Below are 12811 nucleotides of genomic sequence, written 5' to 3'. Positions count from 1 at the left end.
TTGATCTCATATTGGAACGCAACTCTGTAGAATACAATTTGTACAGATGTAACTAGTGATGATAAACTGATGGCAAAATTTGTGCTGGGACAGATCTCTAACTCATGGTCACAATTCTACATAGCACCACATAATGTCTACAGAAACAATCCAATGATACTAATAGTTTATCAAATTCATGTCCTCTGTTTTACCTTTCTCAGTACATCCTTCACTGAAAACCACTGAATTTTTATGTAAATACTGGAAAGAATATGATCTCACTTTTAGCAGGGATTAAAGATCACTAAGACTGCCTGCCTTAACAAAGCCTGCTGTGATTAAATAGGCCAATTTATGCCAGCAAGAGTGTCATCCTGTCCTCATCAGCAAAACACTTCTTCACTCTGCAGGAGTCCTATCTATTTCTTCTTGTACCTTTGGAAAAAAGAGTACTAGTTACCTTTATGATTTTTTTCTCCTCAGTACTTCCAAACTCTTTGTTGCAGTGTACAAGTCATATTCTTCCTTTTACACAAAGAAAATGAGATGATAGAACCATAGAAGGAAAACACCAGAATCTGCACATGAAAGTCAATCTGAGGGATGCTGCTATCTAAATACCGGTAGATTGTTCCCACCTTTAATAACACCTGAAAAACTACTGTGAAATGGATATTATTACTTATCAGTAATGTAAACATTGGCTTAGTTTCTTAGGGCCTTTGCCCACTGCTGAATCAGTGCTATCCATCCATCTTTGAGTTTCTAGAAACCTATGCTGGAAGAAATTTCCTGACTGCATTGCCAGTTGTTACCTTTTTTCTCTTGGACAGTTCTGACTTACTGCCTAATGATGCTGCCCTGACTTTGCTTGTGCAGCACAGAATAAGCAAATCTATTTGTTGATTCCTTCAGCTTTCCTGTCCTCCATCTTCTATAAGTTTCCAGATAGCAGGAAACCCATACTTCAATCATGGCACTGAAGTAGGAATGGGATAACTCTGTCTATCATCTCTAAGCCCCTTCCTTTCTCCCCTATCTATACCCCAAATCCAAATGAATCAAATTAAGAAATAACCATAAGATACTGGAATAATGAGAGAAGGCGAGTCACAAGCCGCACTTATGATCACCACCCCCTTTCTTTCCTTAGATAGGCAAGAAATGCCAACCTCCAAATTCCTCCATGCAGTATTTGAGAGGAAATAGGAAGGGATTCGTTTTACCGTTTTAGTGTTATACTATTTCAGCTTGATACACTGTGTCATTGTTATGCCATTCCATTGTTTTGTTATTTCTGCTTTTCCATTAAACAGGTAATGGGTATAGAATTAAAACACTTACAGTACTACCAGCTAAGCAGTCTAACACTGTCACGCAGTTCTGATAGACTATTGACATAACACTGCTATACCCAGATATTTATATAGGCTACAGCAAGATGGCAGAAGATAAGACAAATCGGAAACTAGAAGAAGGACCTGCCCACATTTATCTGAAGGATCCAATAAGCAACATCCTGATTCCATCGAATATTGATCACTTTGCTTCAAACTTAATTGGTTAATTAATTAATTAATTAATACATCATGCTGTTGCCATTGAATACAATCAGCTTAAGGGAGGAAAACTACTTTATATCAGTAAAGAAAAAGACTTAAGCCTGATTCATTCATGGGCTAGGAATGAGATGACGGCAACATCTTGGGGACATTGATTTTGTTTCTTTATTTTAAGTCCAACTGTTGTATGTAATGATACAGATCAGAGCAGTGACAAAGATTATAAAGGAAATAATCAGTTATGGGAATCAAATGCTTCTAAGGGGCACCTGACTGGATGAGGTTGCTTTCAGCCTTCTTTTCAGGAAGAGATGATGTGTTCATTCTTTTCTGGCCTTTTTTTTAATTGGCTATGATTGTTTTACAAGGCTGATACATAACAGAAGGATATGAATGAGAACATTTCTGTCTTACAGAAACTGATCTGGTGAACTGAAAAAGCAGAAGTGAAAACAGCTGGACAACAAATACATACTCCATAATCCCATAACCTTCTTTATGCAGTTTCATTTCAGGCATTATCTCTTTGGCATCTGTGTAACTTGCTGGGGTCAAATCTATTTGATTGGGTCGATGTGGATATGATTGTTTCAGAGGGTTCAAAACTATTTTCATTAGCAGGAACAATTACATCATCTGCCATCCCACTCAACCTTCCCTGTTCCCTGTAAACCTAGCTGCAATCCTTGCAGGAGCTGTTGGGGTGGGGGGAAGGTCAGATTTTCCAATTAACAATATATTGCTGAGAGCTGTTCCTGTAATGCATAGTATTTGGGAGGTTGTTTGATCCTTAATAGACAATTAAGACTTGGAGATGAAAAATCCTTGAGCTGGTCATACCTCCAATTCTCCTTTTCACATACCGTTTTATAAAATACACACACATACAAATAGCTTAGTAATCTATGGATGAAAATACTTAGTTCTACATTATGTATTTAAATTTTCTGCCAGTTATGAAGAAGCTAAGTATTATTCAATGCATTAAGAATTGGTTTTCCAAAATTCTTTTTTTTAGTAACTAATGACTGATTTGTCATTAAGTGAACCCTAATCTGGAAACTGATATAAAGGCATTCATTCTTATTAGTTTTAATGTTCAACTATTGGCTGTTCTAGATAAGAGATTCAAAAATGGATTTTATGCTAATAGATTATGACTTTTTGATTGAGAAATTGGAAAAGAAGCTGCATGTTATTCTTTTGTTCTTTTCATTAGTATTTGTCTAGAGAAAATACCCCAATGTTCAGTCTGTTTCCCAGGAAAACATTTTAATATTTATACCTTCTACATCCTGATTAAATCAGTCGCAGTAACAGTGGCCAGATTTTTCTTGTCATTAATGAAATTGAAGCCAGTAGATTTCTGCTATAATTTGGTCTTGTCTGGATATTTTTAAAAATAATCTTGTTATTTATGTGTGTGTATATCTGTGTGCACGAAGGCAGACACACACAAACTACAGCTGGCTGCATGTTTGGATCCTCAATTGTAGCACCTTGGAACTGTCATGATGAGCACCTGCCCCTCAAAATATACCACTAAATATAAAAAGGACTTCAAATTGGTTCTGGATTTAACTTCATGGGACACACTCTAAGCTAATTCTAAAACAATGCTTTTCAGCAGCCTTGCATTATTATCATTTTGATAGTAGTACTTTCCTGCCAGAAGGACAATGACAGTCTTGGCAAGTAGCCATGAAAAACAGGTTAGGTAGTGGATGAGCAACTGGATCTATAGAAGCACAGCTGCTTATCAGTGAGAGTGGCTTTTAGAGATCAAAAGGCTGTAGCATTTCTACAGACCTTGGTCCTTTTGTTCATCCCAGCTTCAGGGGAGGCTGGCTGGCTTTTGACAGCAGCATTGCATTTAAACCTTTGCTTCTGCACATAAGTGGTTTAGAAGAAAACATTACTGCAAATGATGATGGCATTCTGCCACTAAGGAAACTGTTAATCTTTATTACACAGAGAGGAGGGAAAGATTAAACAGCATTTTTTCAAAACTTGTAAATCTCTGCACTTTATTTGAAGCAAAGCTGGTGGAGATAAAGGATCTGTTTCTTCCTGCATAATTATCTCCTACAGAGATCACTGTTCAGAAATATATCTTGACTTTTTCTTTGATGCACTGAGAAATGGGGATCTAAGAAGCTGTTTGGCAGACAGATCTGGCATATGTTTCTTTACCGTATTCAAAATAGCAATTAGGATATTGTGTGATATTTTGAACAAATTAGGCTTGTATCTTCTTATAGAAGGGGCACTGTGACTTTCTGTTGTGATCTTGGAACAATTGAAAGACCACTTTTCATGATATTCCCTACCTACAGAGTTCTGTGGAATTTTGGAGTTCCTCAAAAACTTGCTCAGGTTTGGCTTGAGACTTTTAGCTAGAAGACAAAAGTAGTGGACAAGCTTCCCTGAAAGTTAATCTAACTACTGCTAAACACTACTAATCAGTGCTACTAATCTTCACTCACAGATTATAGCTAGAGAAACACTGGGCATGTTTTTTGGGGAGACATTTTAGCACTTCCACATAGCTTCTGATTTCATCTTCCAACCTCCCTGAAACTATCTCATGTTACCTTTCAAGTGACTTCACTGTTGCCATCCTCGTTAAGAGCTGACCTGTGTTCCCTCCGACTAGCCAATGGCAAGGTGTAAAAACTAGCAACATGCTGCTCCTTCCTCCTCATTCTTACCTGTTTTTCACAATAAGGAAAAGGTGAAGGAAAAAAAAGAAGGAACAGCCATAGTACAGGGGGGAAAGCATCAGGGATACTCTTCTGCTCAAAACTATTTTGGCAGCATTTCCACTGGAACAGCGGCTGAACCACAAGTTAATTGGCCCAGCTTCAGATGTGCTTTCAAAAGACAGATGGCATTGTGCAGACACAAGGTCACTGTGCCAACCTGAGACTGGTTCAACTCCTGTGTGCAGAAGTGGCTCAGTTCAAATGAAGTGATGGTGACCAGGCTTCAACTGCACATCAGAACCATCAATTTTGAGCTCCAGAACATTCTTTCATTCTCCAAAAGCCTCAGTGATAAGCAAAACATAGCAGATGTTCAAGCAAGTTAATGTGGAAAGACTTTCCTGAAATTTAAAAAAATGGCAGCCTAACCTGCACTGTGAAGGCCAATTCATCAGGTGTACCCACCAGGCGGCAATCTGGCATGCTGCTGCAAACCTTTCAGTCTGAGTGTATTTCTTTTTGTCCTTTCACTCTCTCATTAGCTTTTCAGTTCTAACTTCAATTCCTCTTCCACTCTGTTTCTTAAGAAATTAAAGCAATTTGCACCAATACAGCTGCACTGCAACATCATTTTTCCTTTGTCTTCTTTCCCTTCCCATTTTGGGTCATCTTTAATAACTTAGTAATTGTTATTTGTTACATCTTCTCAGTAACATTAGTTTTCTGGGCCAAACTCTGTGCTCTTGTATAATTGCATTCTCAAATAGTCCTCAAAGCCACTTGACTATTCAGGCTAAAGAATCTAAAGTTGCACACTCTGTAGCTCTTTTACTTTTGGAAGATTATCAGACTTCTAGCTTCACCTGACAATAGCTTATGCTTCAACCAAATAATGCCAAGGGGACACTGTTCCATTCATATACTAGAACAAAATACCTGCAGTGTAGAGTCACAAGTCCAAAACTAGCTTTGATGTGTTACATTTAAGACAGAGGTGCACCCTGAGACAGCCATGCACCCATGGGACCTCTTTCTTTGTGATTCCTATGGAATTGCCTCCCATCTCTTACAATCAGCAGGAAAGCTCTGTACAAATTTAAAGTTGAAATTGCATAAAACACACAAAATGATAGAATACAACCTAACATTGATCAACTGATTATGTGCCATGAAGTCAGTGTTCTCTTAGCAATCTAAATTTAAACTTCACATATTAAAAAAGGGGGTGGGCATTCCCACTCAATCCCACAACCCAAGTGGGAAAAACACCAAGAAGCCCCTGGACTTCTCACATGTGGCATAATCCCATCCCCTTGCATTATCACCATACCTGCTATGGCCTTCACTGTCCAAAAAATATCAAACGTGTCTTCCAGTCATTAAAATATTGAATGTGTCTTCCAGCTTTCCTCTATTTTAAGGCATGTTGGGTTTTCCTTATGATTGTGGGAAAGTCAGTATTTATTAACACCATATTTCAAGAAATAATCTGCATCATTCTATGCATTAGGAGTAATAACAGTTAGAAATGAAATAAGTATAACTTTCCCAGCTACTATTTTTTTCGTTCAAGAACTATGTTGCTTCCCAAATTTCCAATTGCCACAGAGAGGCACAGGGAGTTCTATCACAAACTAACTATAGTGATCCTATTTTCAGGAGAGAAAAGATCAAAGCAAGAAATGTAAAGGATCATTCTATTCAAAACCTAAGATTGTATTTTTATTTTCAATAAAATAAAACCGCATCTGTTGTGGGAGAAATTATGGGATAGATTTGCCATGACTTTAAAAATATACATGCTTTTCAAAATTGCTGTATGTTTAGACCTCCTCAATGGACTATATACTGTAGTTCTTTATGTAAAAAATTCTATTGACATAATTTGTCATTAAAAACCAAAACATCCTTAGCATCGTACTTGAGGCAGTTTAACGTTATTTTTTAATCATTTATCATATTTAGCCTTCTGAACTGAAGTGCCTTTTTTATTGGTTTGATTTTTGATGGACTGCAGCTGCAGCCATAGGCAAGCATAAAAATAGTTTCCCTATAATATGACTATCTATTCAATCAGATAACACAGTAAAGGTGGAATAAAGTACTGCTGAAAAAAGCTTTCTCCAGATGAACATCTGCAGCTCCATCCTTACTGAAGTGCTTGAAAATTTAAAAAAAAAAAATCTGTGGGGAAGCCTGCCACATAGTGGCATCATTTTTCACAGCAATTTACACTGTTTCCTGGCTGGTGTTTGGGTGGCTTTAGAGTTGATTGACTCAAAAATCTGTGCATAATTCCAAACTAATATTACCCCATTAGGAACTTTTTGAAGAAATTTAATTTGTGATGAAATGTCAAGAAGTGATGTCACAATGAAATAGTTACAATTGTCACCTAATGAGTTCTGTGGTTGAATGAAGACTGGAATCTGGGTCTTTTGTTTAATATTTTAACTACCACATCATATGTTGTTGTTAGGCTAAGATATCAATAACCAAGTAAATAATGTTATCTGCAGCTGCTGCATTTTCAAAGGGCTCTAGAAGAAGTGGGTTATCTTGATCCTTTCTAGTCAGGGTTCAGGCCTAGGCAGGGGAAATTGTTCATTCTTATCAATGACCAATGGCAGGAAAGCATAACCCTACTCATTATGCTGGATTTCTCAGCAGCCTTGATACCTTGACCATGGTATCTTTATGAACTGTCTAAGAGGATCGGAGCTTGGAAACACCATTTTGTGGTGATTCTACTCCTTCCTGAGTGATGGTTCCAGTCACTGTTTGTGGAGAATCAGAATTTGAGCCCTAGAGCTCAACTCTCTTTTCCATTTATTTAATATTTACATGAAACTGCCAGAATAGTTTAAGGACTGAGGTTATCTGACAGTTTAGGGTACAGTATCACCAATATGCAAATGATGCCCAGTTGTACATCTCTACTCCAAACTGAATGGGAGATATAGTAGAAATATAGGTTCTAATGATCTGGATAGGTAGGAACAGGCTGAGACATAACTCAAACAAGACAGAGTGGCTGTTAATTCAGAAAGTGAGACCAGGCAATTCAAACATTAGCTTCAGATGATGTTGTGCCACCAGAAAAGTATCTGGTCTGTAACATGGGGTTTCTCCAGGTTCTCAGCAGGTGAAAGCTGTAGCCAGGACAGCCTTTGCCCAGCTTCAGCTGTTGTGCCAGTTACTGCCATTCCTGGAATATGAGGCATTGGCAATAGTAACTCATGCCATCATCATCATCTCCCAGCTGGACTACTATAAGTCACTCTGTTTGAAACTACCCTTGAAAACTTCCCAGACTGTTACAAAATGCAGTGACCCATTCGCTGAGAGGAGTGTCTCAATATGCCCACATAATACTTGTACTGCAGGATTTGTATTGGCTGCCGCTTTGTTTCTGCATTCAATTGAAGTGGCTGGTAATAACCTGTAAATCTTAGGACTTGGTTATCTACAAGACCACTTATTCCAAGAAGAATGTAACCACCTAAAGTATGCTAAGAGTTTCTACACCCTGCAAAGTATAGTACAGTGGAAAGGAATTTGGAAGTGGACTGAGAAATGGAAGAGCTTGGCAATTCCTACTTTTATTTACTCTTTTCCCAAAAAAGAAACTGAGTTCAAATATTGCTAAGCAAAACAACTGAAAAAAGAAGATAGTGACAACACAAGGTAAATAAAGAGATGGTGAAGGAGCCCTAGCAACAACAAACAAGTTTAAGTCTCCAGGACTAGATCATCTGAGAATCTTGAAGGAATTTGTAGATAAGGAACTTATCTTGGAGCCCCTTTCTGTGAAACACCAAGGACTAGAGAAGAATAAATGTACTTCTTATCTTCAGAAAGGGGAAAAAGGGGACTTGGATAACCACAGACCAATCAACTTGATGTCAATACTTAGCAGAACCAGAATCAGTTATTATGCAGTTGATTTGTGATCATTTTAAAAAAAATCCATTGCTTGGCACGAACCATGCTGCATTTATCAAAAATAAATTATGCAAAACTAATCCCACCCCTTCCCCTTCCCCTTCCTTTCTTGTAACCAGTTTAATTGACCAGTGGACATAGTGTATCTTGAGTTCGACAAAGCATTCACCAAAGTCTCCTATAAGATTCTCGTAAAGTAGCTAGGTTGAAACAGGCTCTGGGTGGATGCAAAGCTGGTATAATCATATCCAACATGTGAATGTCAAGATGGAAGGCTGTACTGAGTGGTATCACAGGGCTTCATACTAGATTGTGTGCAATTCAGCATATTCATAAATCTTTGGGTGAGGTATTAGAAAAAGTATTATAATCACACATGCAGACAATACAAATCTGAGGAGTGGAACAGCAAACATAAGGCAGTATCAATAGGGACAAATATCTAGCCTACATTTGAACAGGAGAGCTCAAAGGTAGTTTTGGGCAATGCATTTTAAATAGGACATTGACAATCTGGAGCATGTCTAGAGGACAGAAATCAACATGATAAAGTGCCTGGAAGGAAAAACATAATGAGCAACAGTGGAAGCACTGGAGAAGAGAAGACTGCAGGGAGACATCTATCTTCAAGTATCTGAAGGAGTGGCATAAAGAAAAGAGGGAAGAACTGTTCAGAGTTGTTCCACCAGCCAGAACAAGAAACAAGAAGTTTAAATTGTAAGGAAGTATGTTTCGATCGGACATCAGGAAAAATGTCCTAATGTTCAATAATGGAACACTGCCTCAAGAAGGAGTAGACTTTCTTTCACTGGAAGTGTTTAAACAGAGGCTTGAAGGTAATTTATGAGGGGTGTTTATGTGATGGATTTCTGTGCTGGGTAAGGGGTTGGACAGTGATCTTCAAGGTAAGTTCCAATATTTACAGTTTGTGGTTCTATAAAAGCAGCTCCTCAGTAGATCTTTTTCTTGTGATTTCTGCAACATCTGTTATTAAAATGTACTTCATTTTCATTACCAAATCCCTCTAAACCAAACTGATACAATGAATTATAGTACAAGTCAAATCATAGCTGAACCTTTAATGCATTCTATAAAAGCAAAATAAGAACTGAATTCTACATGCTTCTCTCTACTGTGAATTGTGTTCTCAAAATGCTTTGCAAAAGCAGCTTTCCATATTTGAAAGGCTGGCTAGGGTCTGAATAACAATTCAAATAGATGCTTAAAGTAAGTTTGATGTCATATAGTTTTCCAAAAATTGTACAAGGTGTAGAAATTTTAAACTTAAGAAAACTTTGAAATCAGTTTTGAAAAAACAATTTCAGCATTGTAATATAAGGTTACTTTAAAACCAAGAATGCAGATCTTAAAAATTGCACAAATCTGAACTGTAAAACTTAATTTTGTGTAGAAAGTTTTACAGATTTGAGATTCAAGATTTTCAACAAACCACAGTTAAATAAATGATGGCTTGTTGCAATGTATGAATACATTAGCTGAACAATGATATCTCTTTCTACTTAGGTCCAATCACAAAATATCCATTTACCAGATGGCATATTTGACTTTCAGCATGCTGTCTGTCATCCCAGTGGAAGTTTTGTGAAACCCACAGGCATTCCTGTAGGTATGTCCAAATATGCCAGCTTTCAGTTTTAAATTTTTATTAGGAATATATATTTTAAGCCAAATAAGACAGGGAATCTATAGATCCAAGGCAGATGTTTGGAGTTCATTAGTGTCCATGGGCACTGCCCTGTATCCATTATAAGTTAACATTGAGTTAAACATGAATAATATTCCGCTGTTCCCATATCAATCAAATGAAGATACATGAATCTTGTTTATTTAAAAAATGTATAGTAGATATCACTTTTTCTCACATGCAGTATGGTGGGCCATGGTATTGTACAGTCAAAACAAACAAACAAAAAGCTGCAGCCAGAGAAACTTGTCTTTTAAAATCCCTTGGCAAAAGGAAACTCCAGCCTCTACTGCATCAGGTCATGTGATACTCTAGGATGGGATCCCAGGCTTTGCCTTAAGACGCTGTGTCTTGCATCTTTAATGTCCTTTTCTGGTACAGGGGAAAAGCAGTAAAGCAATGAATGTTAAAAATATGGCCACCAGGGATTGCAAAACTGAGACAAATCAGTTATAATCAGACTAATTATAAAGTATTTTCCATGACTATAGGATACAGCTATGTGATGAATAGATTGTTATGGTTAATTGCTTTAAGTAGTGGTCAGATAGAACCAATAAATAAGGAGCTTGACTCATTATTGGAATAATTTGGTCCATTTAGCTCAGAGTGGCAATGGGGTGATAAGATATGAATTTTCAACTCTCTTGAACTCTGGCATAAAGAAAAAAAAATTAAAGCAACTAAAAGAATTTCAAGAAATAGTGGCTTTAGTCACAAGCCATTGCAGTTTGCAAACCAGAGTTTACAGGACTCTGTAACCCTTTTGTATCCTTAGTCTCAGCAATCATTCTGTCAGAGAATCTGTCTCCCATCAAGATATAAACAAAATACTCACTTTTCCAAGGAAGGACATGCATATTTATTTCTTTATTACATTTATATGGCTGACCATCTCACACAAAGTGACTCTGGATGGTGTACAATTAAATAAAAAACAGCAAATAAGTAAAAAACAATCATTATAAAAATATAAAAGTAATTATTAAAAGAAGAATATTATCAAAAAATTTAAAATATGCATATGCTTCCAGCATGGAGTTACAGCATTTACCAGTAATAGTAAGTTTTAAGGACATAAACCATTGCAATACTATTGTTGACAAAAAGCTGCCCCAATGTAGCTTTGCCAGCAGGGGAGATAATTAGAGGGTAGGTGGGGGGGAAGAAGAGGCAGATGGGTGGATGAGCAGAAAGGGCACAGCAGACATGAGGGATCTTAGAAGTCTGAGGACCATATTGAGTCCAAGCTTCTGTTTCAGCTAGTAAATGATCAGCCAGAGAATAGACTGGACATCCAGCTTGTCCAGGCAAAGCAGAAACACAGTTTGACAGGGCTTTGGCTTTGCCTGCACAAGTCCAAATAATTTGTGACCAGATTTGATTTTTGTGACACTCCAGAGGATCATGACCCATAGTATGAGAACCCCTGCCTTAATGTGTGTGGTATGCATGTCAGAAAGTACAGTTCAGGAGCAGGGGAAGAGGAGGAACTTCCTTGGTCAGGAAGTAAGTCAGTAAGAACCCTAAGAGACAGAAGGTGCTATGTAACTGTTTGTTAATAAAGCCAAAGTATTTTTTAAGGATGCAAGCTTGTTTGAATCTGATGGATTCCAAATTCAATTTACCACTAAAAGGACATTTGCAGACCTACATCCTTGAGAAGCAAAGGAGCAAAGTGTTAGAAGTTCTGGCAAATCCAGCATGCCTCATTTGCATGTGAATTAACATGTAAATTAAGTTGTCCCACAATGCAACTCTGAGGAAACTGTTTGTTGCCACTCCCACTTCCTCTTTCTCTCTTCCTTCTTCTCCAGCTATTCTGAGGAACCAATAGAGTGACCCAATAGAGTGACCCACCTATTCTGAGGAACCAATAGAATTCTTTGTCATGTTCATAGGGATGCCTGTGGAACAGCATATTAGGCTATGAGAAGTGTTACAAAATGTGAAAGAGGTGCTTAACAGTGAAAAATGTCCACTCTATATATTTCTGAGGACATGTTTTTGATGGCAATGACATATATACAGGACCAAGCACCTTGAGACAATCAGGAACATTCCTACCTCAAGGTCTGTCATGGAGGTCTGCTAATTTGGGGGGGATGGTGAACTTTCTGGTATGCTTTTTGCCAGGCCTAAATGTCATGCTTACCTCTGATGGAGGAAGGAGATCAAATGCTAAAGAAAGATTCAGGGGGAAAAAAACAACAACAGCCAAGGCACAGCTCCCAGATCAAGCTGAGGCTGAACAAAGCAGTGTTCCTCAAAACTGGGGAGGTCTGAATGAACTGCTGGATACTGCCTGCCGTTCTTTTCTGAGTTTTGGGGAAAGCTAATGTTTGAGAATGCAGGAACTAAATATAGAAAATATTTGAGACAAAGATCTTGCAGGATTAAGTCTCCTGCAATTTTGACCAAATATCTACACCTGGGTTCAAGAAAATATACCTACATAACAATATTAAATTTTCATATTCCCATAATATATTAGTACTTAAACATAAATATGAATGGGATATGTGTTTTCTTTTTTAATGCTTCTTCTATAACAGTTGAAAATAGAGCCTGCACTTCTTTCCAGATGCATCTACAGGAGTCAATCCTTTTGTCAAAATGACAAAGTGAACATTGAGAGGAAAGCTTAACCCCTTTCATAGATGCATACAACATCAGGATACATGTACAAAAGAGGCAGAGCTTGCATCGTGATGGTGCGACTCTTGTTTCATCATTTATCCCCCCTTGAGCCCTCCACAGACATCTCTGCTTCTCTCCGTGAAAGACACATGCATGAACTACCTTTTCAAACTTTGTAGAGCTGCCTTTTTAAGGGTCTTTCTGTATGTGGCATTCTCTGTGGAGGCTCCTCTCCTCTGGAGCAGCTTAGCCCCACAAGTGAGAAAAGGTCT

The sequence above is a fragment of the Candoia aspera genome, chromosome 7 (assembly GCF_035149785.1).
Source record: "Candoia aspera isolate rCanAsp1 chromosome 7, rCanAsp1.hap2, whole genome shotgun sequence".
In the NCBI taxonomy this organism is placed as follows: Eukaryota; Metazoa; Chordata; class Lepidosauria; order Squamata; family Boidae; genus Candoia; species Candoia aspera.
This window is presented reverse-complemented; position numbering follows the sequence as displayed.